We start from the raw sequence: 15,560 nt of genomic DNA on the forward strand, positions 1-15,560 counted from the left end.
CCACGTGCCGGAGCACGACTTAGAGGCATAACCGCATAGTAGGCATGTCGCAAGAGGGGTAATCTTTACACATCTCTTGTATTGAATATGAAAGGGATAAAGAGTTGTCTTACAATCGCCACTTCACACAATGCATAAATATAGCATTACATCATCCAGAATACAATCAAGGTCCGACTACGGAACCAAAATAAAAGAAGACCACCCCTAATGCGATAGATCCCCGATCGCCCCAACCGGGCTCCACTACTGATCGAAAGGAAAACGAAACAACCCAACGAACACGATCTTCATCGAGCTCCTCCTTGAGCTCGGTTGCGTCACCTGCACGGTATCGTCGGCACCTGCAAACTGGTTTTGGAAGTAATCTGTGAGTCACGGGGACTCAGCATTCTCACACCCTCGCGATCAAGACTATTTAAGCGTTTGGGTAGAAAAAAGGGTAGTGAGGTGGAGCTGCAGCAAGCACTAGCATATATGGTGGCTAACATACGCAAATAAGAGCAAGAAGAGAAGCGAAGCAGCGGTCGTGAACTAGAGTGATCAAGAAGTGATCCTGAAACTACTTACATTCAAGCATAACTCCAAAACCGTGTTCACTTCCCGGACTTCGCCGAGAAGAGACCATCATGGCTACACACGCGGTTGATGCATTTTAATTTAAGTTAAGTGTCAAGTTTTCTACAACCGGATATTAACAAATTCTCATCTGCCCATCACTGCAGGCACGGCTTTCGAAAGTTCAAAACCCTGTAGGGGTGTCCCAACTTAGGCCATCACAAGCTCTCATGGTCAACGAAAGATATTCCTTCTCCCAGGAAGACCCGATCAGACTCGGAATCCCGGTTACAAGACATTTCGACCATGGTAAAACAAGACCAGCAAAGCCACCCGGATGTGCCGACAAATCCCGATAGGAGCTGCACATATCTCGTTCTCAGGGCACACCGGATTGTCCAAGCTTCCGGTAGGCCAGCCCAGAGTTGCCCCTGGTGGCCACCGGCGGCTGACAAGTTGGACCAACACTCAGAGGAGCACTGGCCCGAGGGTTTAAAATAAAGATGACCCTTGAGTCTGCAGAACCCAAGGGAAAAAAGCTTAGGTGGCAAATGGTAAAACCAAGGTTGGGCCTTGCTGGAGGAGTTTTATTCAAGGCGAACTGTCAAGGGGTTCCCATTATAACCCAACCGCGTAAGGAACGCAAAATCAAGGAACATAACACCGGTATGACGGAAACTAGGGCGGCAAGAGTGGAACAAAACACCAGGCATAAGGCCGAGCCTTCCACCCTTTACCAAGTATATAGATGCATTAATTAAACAAGAGATATTGTGATATCCCAACATATTCATGTTCCAACAAGGAATAACATATCCATGTTTCAACAAGGAAGAAACTTCAGCTTCACCTGCAACTAACAACGCTATAAGAGGGGCTGAGCAAAAGCGGTAACATAGCCAAACAACGGTTTGCTAGGACAAGGTGGGTTAGAGGCTGGACATGGAAACATGGGAGGCATGATATAGCAAGTGGTAGGTATCGCAGCATAGCAAAAGAACGAGCAACTAGCAAGCAAAGATAGAAGTGATTTCGAGGGTATGATCATCTTGCCTGCAAAGTTCTCCGAGTTGACGTAAGCTTGATCCTCGATAGTGTACTCAACGGGTTCCTCGATCACAAACTCGTCTCCCGGCTCTACCCAAGGCAAGAACACAAGCAAAATAAACCACAATCAACCACGGTGCAATGCGCAAGCAACATGATGCAAAACATGGCATGATATGCGGGATGTAATATGCAATGCATATGCGTGCTCCGGAAGGAAAAGATTGAACCAGGCCTCAACTTGGCAAACCAAGTGCGCCACTGGAAAGATGAGTTGATTTCGGTCGAAATCGATATAAGGATCACCGAAATCGGATGCATGGTTTGCAAATGGCAAGCCAAACAAGAATGGCACAGTTCTGCGATTAATAGCACGATGCCATCTAAAATGCAACAAGAAACTAAGATACTGCACTCTAACATAGCAACAAGGCACATGGCAGTGATCTACTCAAGATGCTTGACAAAAGATGAACACTGAGCTACGGCTAAATCACAGAAGAGCAGGTTCAAACAAGCATGGCCAAAGTGCAAAAGATATCAGCTTCACAGACTTAGTGAAAATACTAACATGTCAGGAATTAACATCACGAAGCAATGTTTAGAGCAAGATATCAACATGCTACAGGATCAGAACATAGCAAACAAAGGCATGACATGAATCTACTCAAAGCACATAACAAAAGTCCCTTACTGACCATAAGCCAAAAAGGATCAGATGATATGATGGCACCCATGTAAACATAGCAAGTTTCGTTAACAGATTCAGACTTGGCAGAAAACTGGACATGGCAAAAACAGAGTTATAAAGGCATGTTTGCGAGCTCGATGCACTCAACACAAGATATTGCATGACAAATTAAGCATACTACCAGCAAGAAAACATGATCAAGAAGCTATCCATGGCAAGAACAATCTCATAGCATGCATGGATCAACTACAACAACCTTGACAAAATTGATTAACACGTAAACAATCTGCCAGGAACATTTTATAGCAAAAGTAGAGCAAGATTGAGTCATGCTAGGGAACTCCATAAATGCAAACAGCGACAAGGATGGATAGAGCACAACCATATATCAAAATCATCCTTACTGAACATGCTCAAAAAGAGGCATGAATCACTCTGTAGCAACATGAATACATGGCATAAAAATAACATCAGGGAAATGACTTGGAAGAATTCTAAGTCCCTGAAATCAGCAACATCACGAGAGCTACTTTGCATGCTTGTGCTAGTCACCACATCGATCACAAAAAAACATGGCATACACCCCTGTAAAGATGGCATGGCATAGCCCAAAACTCATGTAGGGCTCAAGTTCATAGGAGGCACACAATAATCATGGCAAAAATGACAAATGTCCATAATCTGATAAGAAACAAAAACTAACATTATATAGCACTCTTGCAACAACATTTTAGGCATCAAGATGGACTCAAACAAGCATGGTGCAATGGAATAAAATCAAGAGCACATCCTAACAAACATTTTCATATATCACACGCGCAAAACGGAGCTACGGGTGATGAGATATGGCCTGATGAACATGCCTAGAAAATAATGCAGAAAATGACTTAGAAGAATATTTAGACCTCCAGATCTGAGAACTAGGGTTGACTTGGCACGCAACCTGAGGTTCGTCGGGGAAGTTGCGGAGCTGACGGGGAGAACGAAGGAGAACGCCGGCGAGGCGCGGGGCGGCGGATCCGGCCGGTCGAGGCCCTTCCCGGTCGGATCCAGTGCTGATGCGGGTTAGGGAGGCCGCCGGGGACGAGGAAGACGGCGGGGCCTCCAAGCGGCGCGGCGGCGGGATTCGGCGCGTGCGCGGGGCGGCGCTAGGGTTCCGTCGGCGGGGATGGGGGCGCGGGCGAGCGAGCAGGAGAGCTCGGGTGCGAGCGAGCGGAGGCGAGGGGAGGCGGTGGCCGGTGGCGAAGGCGCGCGGGCGCGGGCGGCGCGGGAGGTCCGGCGGTGGCGCGCCGGCGTCGGGCGGCGGGCGGCGCACGACGGCGAGGCGCGGGCTCCCTCGGGCCCGGCGTGGCCCGGGGCGGGCCTGATCTGGGCCTCACGGGCCCTGGCGGCGGGGAGGAGAGAGAGATCGACGTGGCGGCGCGGGAGAGGCCGCACGGTGGCGGCGGACATGTCCGTCGGTGGTGGGGAAGTGTCCGGCGGCGCGAGGGAAGAAGACTAGGGTTTCATCTGCGAAATTTCGGGGGAAGTCACTTATTTATAGGTAGAGGGAGCTAGGAGAGTCCAAATGAGGTGCAGTTTTCGGCCACGCGATCGTGATGGAATGACCGAGAGGATGGAGGGGGTTTGGATGGGTTTTGGACCACTTTGGAGAGGTGTTGGGCTGCAACAGACACGAGGCCTTTACGGTTCCCCGGTTAACCGTTGGAGTATCAAACGGACTCCAAATGGCACGAAACTTGACAGACGGTCTACCGGTGGTGTACCAAGGCCGCTTGGCAAATCTCGGTCCAATCCGAGGATGTTTAACACCCGCACACGAAATGAGACAAAAGGGGGTGCCGGAGGACATAGGAGCGCCGGATTGCAAAACGGAGAACGGGGAAAATGCTCGGATGCATGAGACAAACACGTATGCAAATGCGATGCACATGATGACATGATATGAAATGCATGACACGCAAACAAATGACAAGGCAATAACAGCGAATAACTGGCAGACACCTAGCGCAACGGTCTCGGGGCATTACAACACTCCACCACTACGAGAGGATCTCGTCCTGAGATCTAGGATGGCACCGGAGGGAAAACGGAAGAGGAAGAAAACAGGTAAAACTAAGTTGCTTCTTTGACAAACGAGTGAAACCAAAGAACCTTAAAAAGTTGAACAACTTGAAAGGAATAATACCACGGAGTTGATCGAAGTTGAAAAACACTCCGCTAGGAACGAGGAACAAGGAAGAACAAATTCGGGCAGCACTCCGGTTGAAAAGTGATATGAAACTTGATAAGATGAAAAGAACTTGAGCAGAGGGCACAACACTCTGGTTAAATGGATAAGCACGAAAAGAAACACGATCCTCACCATTCGAGATGATGAGAGGAGAGAGCAACAACACAATGCCTCCGGAAGAAAGGAATAGAAGTTAGATCATTGGAATGAAAGAATGGAGAAGAAAATGCCAACTTCTGCCACAATTGAGCTTGAAAAGGCATCCTTAGGAGAAGCGTCGAACGGAGTTGTTGGATTATCAACAACGAAAGGATAAGCTTGATGTGGGCTTATAGAGGGCATCTCAACATTATGAGGTGACAACTTGCCACTCACGAAAAATATTTGATTGGATTTATATGACAAGGAGACAAGAAACTATTTCACCGGGAGGATAAAAGAAGAACTTGGGTCATTTATAAACACCATAAATAGCAACAATCCTTAGGGAAAGCTTTAGGTGAAATATAACCCAAGATAACTCCAATGAAGAGATTGATGGACTTAAAATACCTCATTCTTAACAACATGTGAATCATGAAACATGAACTCAAATTATCAAGAATGACATAATACCACCTCCAATGATACGGTAGAAAGAATTGCACTCTGGATTGTAAGATGAAGAATGCTTGAGCTCCTCTGAAAAGAATCTTGATGAACACTTCGAGAAGGAATTAAATCCTTTATGACCCATCATGTAGATCCTCCATGAAGAACTCCGGTAACAAAATGATTATAAAAAAGAAAGAGAAGTTGAAAACACAAGGTAAAGCCTTGTAATGCTTTAGATGGACCTTCGTGGTGATATAATTGAGAGAGCTAGGAACTCCGGGAAAAGAAAAAATGAAACAATTGAAACCGAGAATCTTGATGCACCTCCGGAATAAGGAATTAATCACTTGGACGAAACAAGAGTAAGAATTATGTTATGTGCATCCTTCACCAATTTAGATTGATTGCAAGCAACGGATTTGGCATACTACTTATTCTTGAAGACAGGATTAAGAGAGATATAGCGCAAACTTGAATAAGGTCTTCGATGAACCACCGGTAGGATTTGGAAAAAAAACGAATGAATTGATATGATAAACGAAGGGAGAAGAATCTTGGAAGAACCACCATAAGAATTGAAAATGAACGAAGAAAAGATAAAGAAACCCCGGGAAGAATGAGCAAATGAACGAAGATGCTTGAAAGAATTTAGATACATGAGAACGAAGAGATCACGAGCTGATAAGAGAATACTTGAATGATGCACCGTAAGATTTTTGAACGAGAGCTGAAAGCTGAGAATGATGGGATCTGGAGAATCAAACTGAAAAGACTCCTGAAATGCTCCGGATGGGTGAAAAGAATTCTCACAATCGAAAACAATTATGAGAGGAAGGCATTAAGCTAGAATCACGAATCTTCGAGAGAATGGACAAATTTTTGGAGGAAAAACTCTTCTTCGGTCTTCAAAATTCTAGAATGACGACGAGAAACACCACCAAGAATTGTTGAGGCACTCCAGAATGAAAAATTAGAAAGGTTGAACCACTGATGAAAAGGATGTGAAAGATCTTGGAGAAGGCATTTGACTGATGATAAATCATTCTTACGTCATACTTTGAAATGAATTTGATTATAACTTTGGAAAAATAGAGGAGTCAGGTAAGATCCTGGGAAAAGACCTGTGGGTTAGGGCTCACTCAAAAGACACACCGTTGAAGAGGTTGCTTGAAAAGAGAGATTGCACCGGTTGAATTAAATGGCTTGAATGAGATAACAACCTCGGAATAGGTTGATCGAATGCGGAGTGGAAACATGAATCTTCGAGATATCTTCAGCACTTCGGAACAAATGAATAGCGAGAGGTGAATAAATAAGAGAGTCTTCAATAAGCACTTCCAACATGGAAAGCATGTGGGACAATGAAAAAGATATGATCAACACCGAAAGCTAGCATTAAATCCACCGGAGAAGAAAAGAAACAAAGAATGATAACTTGAAGCTCCGTTAGTATCTTCCTGAGAATCACCGGATAAGAACATTGACAGAAAAGAATGGAGAGGCTTCACATTCATAAGATAGATACTTGATAAAGAAATCCGAGTCCTCGAAGAAAAAGGGTTGGGAGGGCGGGAAAAAACAAAAGGAAACTTGGGACAGATGAAACACATAACGTTGAGAAGACTGAGATTGGATCTTGCAAATGTTGAATTGATCGGATTCGCTTGAAGAGAAACACGCCGGTTGAAAAAGAATTGGCATGACAATCCCAATTATCATGAAGGATTGATATTCACATAGGAGTATGAGAACACCATTTGGGGAAGGTATGGAATCAACACTTGACATTGAAGCAACTCGAATACCGCAATTCAAAACAAAACAAAGGATTGGCTTGCAAAATAAGCCGGAACAAATATATGATAGAGGTTTCGTCCGAAGTTTTCGTGATGGGGCCCACACGGGCTCGATCGTACAGCACCATCATGTACAAGGCAGTGCACATGACATACGAAGCGTCCCCGAGTCAGCATAGCCAAGGACTCTTTAAGACACAACGAGACCACTGTAAAACCAACCGTGGATAGGCGGACCACTAGACGTCGAACCCCAATTTCATATCATACATCTGTCAGAAAGATATCCTACGATATACTTGAATTCCCACTTATAAACTCCCGAAACTTTCTGGTTATGCAATCAGGTGTTGGGGATACAGGGGAAGCATAATATCTCACCCAAAACTAGCAAATCCTACATCCAGCTGTATCCATCCTTCAACACATAACCAAGAAACCTTCGGAAATCATTTACCTCAACCTTCGAAAAGCATCCGTTATACAAGTTATGGCAATACTCCCGAACTCCCGCCCCAGTACTAGGTGGCGTCGAGGTTATCTCACCAACAACTGCATAAAAGAGATTTTCGATGTTGGCGAAACTCAGGTATTCCAGAACTGCAACGATAAAATTGTGACGACAACACCTCGGAGCTCAACTCCCCGGGACACTGCCACAACCCCTAAATGTCAGGAGGCACCAAGAACAATGTTCTTGTCACAAAACCATCGGAACGATTCCAAGATACCTGCGTGATCCTAAAAAAAATTTAGTGAAATTTGAGAAGAGAAGAGTCAAAACTCTATGTCAGGATGTCTCACCAGAGCGATGAAGGGACTGAGGAGTAAAAAGAATCCTACTCTCCGATATATATAATCCTATAAGACTCAAAACATTTTTTTCTAGACTCAACAACGCCAGCGATTCGATCAAGCAGGGGCTCCTAAGTCGGGGAAGGCTCTGATTACCAACTTGTAACACCCACGATGCGACTATATCTCCCACGTGTCGGAGCACGACTTAGAGGCATAACCGCATAGTAGGCATGTCGCAAGAGGGGTAATCTTTACACATCCCATGTACTGAATATGAAAGGGATAAAGAGTTGGCTTACAATCGCCACTTCACACAATGCATAAATATAGCATTACATCATGCAGAATACAATCGAGGTCCGACTACAAAACCAAAATAAAAGAAGACAACCCCTAATGCGATAGATCCCCGATCGCCCCAACTAGGCTCCACTACTGATCGAAAGGAAAACGAAACAACCCAACGAACACGATCTTCATCGAGCTCCTCCTTGAGCTCGGTTGCGTCACCTGCACGGTATCGTCGGCACCTGCAAACTGGGAAGTAAACTGTGAGTCACGGGGACTCAGCAATCTCACACCCTCGCGATCAAGACTATTTAAGCGTTTGGGTAGGAAAAAGGGTAGTGAGGTGGAGCTGCAGCAAGCACTAGCATATATGGTGGCTAACATACGCAAATAAGAGCGAGAAGAGAAGCGAAGCAGTGGTCGTGAACTAGAGTGATCAAGAAGTGATCCTAAAACTACTTACGTTCAAGCATAACTCCAAAACCGTGTTCACTTCCCGGACTTCGCCGAGAAGAGACCATCATGGCTACACACGCGGTTGATGCATTTTAATTTAAGTTAAGTGTCAAGTTTTCTACAACCGGATATTAACAAATTCTCATCTGCCCATCACTGCAGGCACGGCTTTCGAAAGTTCAAAACCCTGTAGGGGTGTCCCAACTTAGGCCATCACAAGCTCTCATGGTCAACGAAAGATATTCCTTCTCCCAGGAAGACCCGATCAGACTCGGAATCCCGGTTACAAGACATTTCGACCATGGTAAAACAAGACCAGCAAAGCCACCCGGATGTGCCGACAAATCCCGATAGGAGCTGCACATATCTCGTTCTCAGGGCACACCGGATTGTCCAAGCTTCCGGTAGGCCAGCCCAGAGTTGCCCCTGGTGGCCACCGGCGGCTGACAAGTTGGACCAACACTCAGAGGAGCACTGGCCCGGGGGTTTAAAATAAAGATGACCCTTGAGTCTGCAGAACCCAAGGGAAAAAAGCTTAGGTGGCAAATGGTAAAACCAAGGTTGGGCCTTGCTGGAGGAGTTTTATTCAAGGCGAACTGTCAAGGGGTTCCCATTATAACCCAACCGCGTAAGGAACGCAAAATCAAGGAACATAACACCGGTATGACGGAAACTAGGGCGGCAAGAGTGGAACAAAACACCAGGCATAAGGCCGGGCCTTCCACCCTTTACCAAGTATATAGATGCATTAATTAAACAAGAGATATTGTGATATCCCAACATATTCATGTTCCAACAAGGAACAACATATCCATGTTCCAACAAGGAACAAACTTCAGCTTCACCTGCAACTAACAACGCTATAAGAGGGGCTGAGCAAAAGCGGTAACATAGCCAAACAATGGTTTGCTAGGACAAGGTGGGTTAGAGGCTGGACATGAAAACATGGGAGGCATGATATAACAAGTGGTAGGTATCGCAGCATAGCAAAAGAACGAGCAACTAGCAAGCAAAGATAGAAGTGATTTCGAGGGTATGATCATCTTGCCTGCAAAGTTCTCCGAGTTGACGTAAGCTTGATCCACGATAGCGTACTCAACGGGTTCCTCGATCATGAACTCGTCTCCCGGCTCTACCCAAGGCAAGAACACAAGCAAAAGAAACCACAATCAACCACGGTGCAATGCGCAAGTAACATGATGCAAAACATGGCATGATATGCGGGATGTAATATGCAATGCATATGCGTGCTCCGGAAGGAAAATATTGAACCAAGCCTCAACTTGGCAAACCAAGTGCGCCGCTGGAAAGATGAGTTAATTTCGGTTGAAATCGATATAAGGATCACCGGAATCGGATGCACGGTTTGCAAATGGCAAGCCAAACAAGAATGGCACAGTTCTGCGATTAACAGCACGATGCCATCTAAAATGCAACAAGAAACTAAGATACTGCACTCTAACATAGCAACAAGGCACATGGCAGTGATCTACTCAAGATGCTTGACAAAAGATGAACACTGAGCTACGGCTAAATCACACAAGAGCAGGTTCAAACAAGCATGGCCAAAGTGCAAAAGATATCAGCTTCACAGACTTAGTGAAAATACTAACATGTCAGGAATTAACATCACGAAGCAATGTTTAGAGCAAGATATCAACATGCTACAGGATCAGAACATAGCAAACAAAGGCATGGCATGAATCTACTCAAAGCACATAACAAAAGTCCCTTACTGACCATAAGCCAAAAAGGATCAGATGATATGATGGCACCCATGTAAACATAGCAAGTTTCGTTAACAGATTCAGACTTGGCAGAAAACTGGACATGGCAAAAACAGAGTTATAAAGGCATGTTTGCGAGCTCGATGCACTCAACACAAGATATTGCATGACAAATTAAGCATACTACCAGCAAGAAAACATGATCAAGAAGCTATCCATGGCAAGAACAATCTCATAGCATGCATGGATCAACTACAACAACCTTGACAAAATTGATTAACACGTAAACAATCTGCCAGGAACATTTTATAGCAAAAGTAGAGCAAGATTGAGTCATGCTAGGGAACTCCATAAATGCAAACAGCGACAAGGATGGATAGAGCACAACCATATATCAAAATCATCCTTACTGAACATGCTCAAAAAGAGGCATGAATCACTCTGTAGCAACATGAATACATGGCATAAAAATAACATCAGGGAAATGACTTGGAAGAATTCTAAGTCCCTGAAATCAGCAACATCACGAGAGCTACTTTGCATGCTTGTGCTAGTCACCACATCGATCACAAAAAAACATGGCATACACCCCTGTAAAGATGGCATGGCATAGCCCAAAACTCATGTAGGGCTCAAGTTCATAGGAGGCACACAATAATCATGGCAAAAATGACAAATGTCCATAATCTGATAAGAAACAAAAACTAACATTATATAGCACTCTTGCAACAACATTTTAGGCATCAAAATGGACTCAAACAAGCATGGTGCAATGGAATAAAATCAAGAGCACATCCTAACAAACATTTTCATATATCACACGCGCAAAACGGAGCTACGGGTGATGAGATATGGCCTGATGAACATGCCTAGAAAATAATGCAGAAAATGACTTAGAAGAATATTTAGACCTCTAGATCTGAGAACTAGGGTTGACTTGGCACGCAACCCGAGGTTCGTCGGGGAAGTTGACCGGAGCTGACGGGGAGAACGAAGGAGAACGCCGGCGAGGCGCGGGGCGGTGGATCCGGCCGGTCGAGGCCCTTCCCGGTCGGATCCAGGGCCGATGCGGGTCGGGGAGGCCGCCGAGGACGAGGAAGACGGCGAAGGCGCGCGGGAGGTCCGGCGGTGGCGCGCCGGCGTCGGGCAGCAGGCGGCACACGGCGGCGAGGCGCGGGCTCCCTCGAGCCCGGGGCGGGCCCGATCTGGGCCTCACGGGCCCTGGCGGCGGGGAGGAGAGAGAGGGCGACGTGGCAGCGCGGGAGAGGCCGGACGGTGGCGGTTGACATGTCCGTCGGTGGTGGGGAAGTGTCCGGCGGCGCGAGGGGAAGAAGACTAGGGTTTCATCCGCGAAATTTCGGGGAAAGTCACTTATTTATAGGTAGAGGGAGCTAGGAGAGTCCAAATAAGGTGCGGTTTTTGGCTACGCGATCATGGTCGAATGACCGAGAGGATAGAGGGGGTTTGGATGGGTTTTGGGCCACTTTGGAGAGGTGTTGGGCTGCAACACACACGAGACCTTTACGGTTCCCCGGTTAACCGTTGGAGTATCAAACGAACTACAAATGGCACGAAAGTTGACAGGCGGTCTACCGGTGGTGTACCAAGGCCGCTTGGCAAATCTCGGTCCAATCCGAGGACGTTTAACACCCGCACAAGAAAAGAGACAAAAGGGGTGCTGGAGGACATAGGAGCGCCGGATTGCAAAACGGACAACGGGGAAAATGCTTGGATGCATGAGACGAACACGTATGCAAATGTGATGCACATGATAATATAATATGAAATGCATGACACGCAAACAAATGACAAGGCAACAACAGCGAATAACTGGCAGACACCTGGCGCAACGGTCTCGGGGCGTTACAAGACCACAATCCAAAAGCTATACCAATTGACATCCACCAATCCATGACACCAGATAGCTTTAATTAATCCAACTGAGACTTGGAATTATTAGAGATATATGCTTTTTCTACAAAAAATATTAGTGATATGCTTCATCGAAGGAATTTCAAGGTAAGCTGAGACATACCGTGTGCTTTGTCCATCCTTTTCTTTTGAACAATGCTTTTGTCCACCTATGGAAGGAAAGGATTAGTTTCACCTGTTCTTTTTATTCCAATTTCAAAACATGTGTAGGGCCCATCTATGACGCATAGGGACTATGTGTGAATTTACTATAGGGACGTGGAATGGATGTGTGGCAAATTGCACTGGCGGTTAGAAGGGATTTTGGTCATCCTTTCTGCAATGAAGTTGTTTATTGCTTGCTGGCACATTTGAAAAATAGTAACGGGTACATATTTCAAGGGCAAACATACCTTCTTCTAAAGCATGGCGCAACCAGATTACCCATGACATCACCATGCACGAGCGACGAATAGGGTGAAGAAAAAGCATAGTGATCAGTTACAATCATAGGTTGATAGCCCACCATAGCCTCAATTGTAGCATGTATATATCCCTTTCATTTGAGGATCTCTTCGTATAGTCTTTGTGCAGTTTCTAAATATCTTTTTTGAGCTTTAGTAAAGTTTGTTGCGGGGTTATTGCCTCATAGTTCCGGGTCTAAAAAGGAAGGGAAAAAACATGAGACCAACAGTAAGCGAAGTTGGAAGAAAAAAATGTAGTACTCCCTTAGTCCGACTTTATTAGCCCATTTTCTTATTTTGAGACACATTTTAACCATAACTTATCTAATAAAATATGATTTGTATGTAATAAAAAGTAATATCATTAGAAAAAAGTGAATATGAAGGCAACAATATAAATTTTAATGGCATATCACTAATGTTTTGCTTGTCAAATCTACTGTCAAACTTAGAACCAAAATATGAAGGGGCAATAAACCCGGAGAAAGTAAGGTTGAACTATTTTTTAAAAACTAGACCAAGCCCCTATTGATTTTTAATAAAGAAGAAGATGTGAGACCCATTTAAGAACCAAGGTTCGAACACGCGGCGTCTGGGAGATATGGAAGGAGAGAAATGCATGTGTTTTCAACAGCAAACTCCCCCATGCTGAAGACGTGCTGCACTCCATCAGGAACACGATCGAGCTATGGAGAATGGCGGGAGCAACATGCCTAGAGCCCCCCTTTGGGGAATATGTAGCAAGAGATTAGGCCGAGGGCTAAGCCGGTCACCCTGTAGTTTTCATTTTTCAAACTGCATCCATGATCGCTTGATCACCCTCTGTTCTTCCGATGCTTTCTTCTAAATCAATGAAGCCGGAAACCCCGGATCTTTCAAAAAAAAAAACACGCGGCGTCTGGAAGGAAGCGCTGCCCCTGACCACTGAGCAGAGCTCATCCACAAGGTTGAACTATTTTAGTTGGGATTTCTGACCCCACTCACATTATAGAGGTCAGCCAGCAACTGGTAATGTCTTGTCAAACTCACGTAGCCTAACTTCCCCAAGGAGGATCAATATAACAGTTATGAAGTTGGCATCAAAACTTCACCTCGGGTCTATTTGCGACCTCAGAGCCGCCCCTACAGCCCGCGGCCCTCTGTTGGAAAACGAAATTTCACACGAGAGGTTCCTATCGCATAAACACAGCAGTTAGAGCACTGAAAAGGAGGAGATCTGCAATCTAGCTAAGCAAGACGGGGCTCCAGAAAAAGAAAACTTGTATTCCCTCTGTAAACTAATGTAAAACCTTTTAGATCACTAAAGTAGTGATCTAAAAGGTCTTATATTAGTTTACAGAGGGAGTACTACCAGTAGTACGAGCACTGTAGAGCCGGTGGGGACACGTCCGAGTCAGCATCAATCTATCAAGGTACGTACTCCTCCTACTAGCTAGGTGGGTTGTTGTTTTCCCTGCCGAAGCTTGAGAATGCTGCCATCCTATTCGCAATCGCAACTGCAGGCAGCATTAGGTTTGCACTCCAAAGTGACACCTTGTTGCAAGTGGCGGTATGCTCGGTCTCGAAAAAGAGGTCACCTTTGCAAGTGGCGCATTTCCTAACGTTCTTCTGGGATCAAGTGAAGCACACGCCTGGGAGCCGGGACCAGATGCGCGCAAACGATAATGCACTTTGGGACGAACTTTTCAGGGATTTGTTGCTGCGTAGCACCCACCGGCTATAGTAAGGCGCATCTCATCTGCATGCATGATGCAAGATCGGTCGAGCCGATAAGACCGGAGAGAATGAATATATTAGGGCAACTGGGAGGGAGAGAGCGGATTAGTTAAGTAAAGAGATCATTGCTCGTCTGCTGATGCAGGCACGGATGGGTGCCAGGGAGCGAGGAGCTACCACTAACCACTGGGCATTTGATAATTCACATGATTATGTGTTGCCAGGTCACCGAGAGCCACTTCACTGGGATCTTATGCCATCTTGAGAGTTGATTAATCCAGGGACGGGACTGGGGATAGCTTTGATTTGTGTACGTACGTACTTTTACGTAGGATATATATAGGATATCATTTGGGCTAGCTAGTTAACTAGGCAGGGAGGGGGTGGGCATGCATACGCTAGGCCCTTTAATTGAAACCCGCCACCCGTACGTTCGTCCATGATGGATGAACCAATCAACCACCATGAGCACGACCTGGCAGCCGATCCGTCGCCAAACTGGCGTATTGCTACAGCCTACAGGGCACAGGTGCCTGCCTCTTGTGCGACACCAAGAGGCGCGCCGTGCCGCGCCCGCGATGATTAGTTTTTTTTTTTTTTTGAAACAAGAGCCCGCGATGATTAGTAGCTGCGGAAAGCTGCGTCGTCTCGTGCAGGGCCCGGGTTGATGAAAGGGATGGGAAGCTAGCGATAAACATGTCAAGCACGGACTGGTCCAACAATGAGCAGCCAACAATTTCTACTGGCAAGAGACGCGAGAATGACGTCCGTGCTGGACCTACGCGAGTCGTGAGCGGCTCTCGCGCACGGCGCACCCCAAAGTTGTTCTGCGTCTCTTTCCCATCGGTTTTGAAAATGTTAGAACCTTCTCTCGACCGGTCTCTTTTCGATTTCCCTCCGTTTTTTTTCTTCTTTCAAAATTCTTTTTTCTTTAAATTTAAATTAAATGCTTGCATGTCTTTGAATTTCAGAAATATTTTTAACCAATTTTTAAACATCTTATAAAATTCGGAACATTTTCCTAAGTAATGATATATATTTGTGAAATTTATTCAACATTATTGAAATTCATGAAGAGTATTTAATTCGTGGAATGTTTTCCTTTTGTTAAAAAACATGATTTTTTTTCTAAAAAAGAAGAACATTTTTATATTTTGGGACATTTTTATATATACCACAAACCCAAAGTTGCACGACGTGCGTGAGTGATCTAATAGGAAAACCGTTCTAGAAAAACGCATTCTTATATATACCACAAGCCCAAAGTCGTTGCTCACTCGT

This window comes from Triticum urartu, chromosome 5A, assembly GCF_056163025.1.
Source record: "Triticum urartu cultivar PI428250 chromosome 5A, HENAU_Tu73, whole genome shotgun sequence".
Classification (NCBI taxonomy): domain Eukaryota; kingdom Viridiplantae; phylum Streptophyta; class Magnoliopsida; order Poales; family Poaceae; genus Triticum; species Triticum urartu.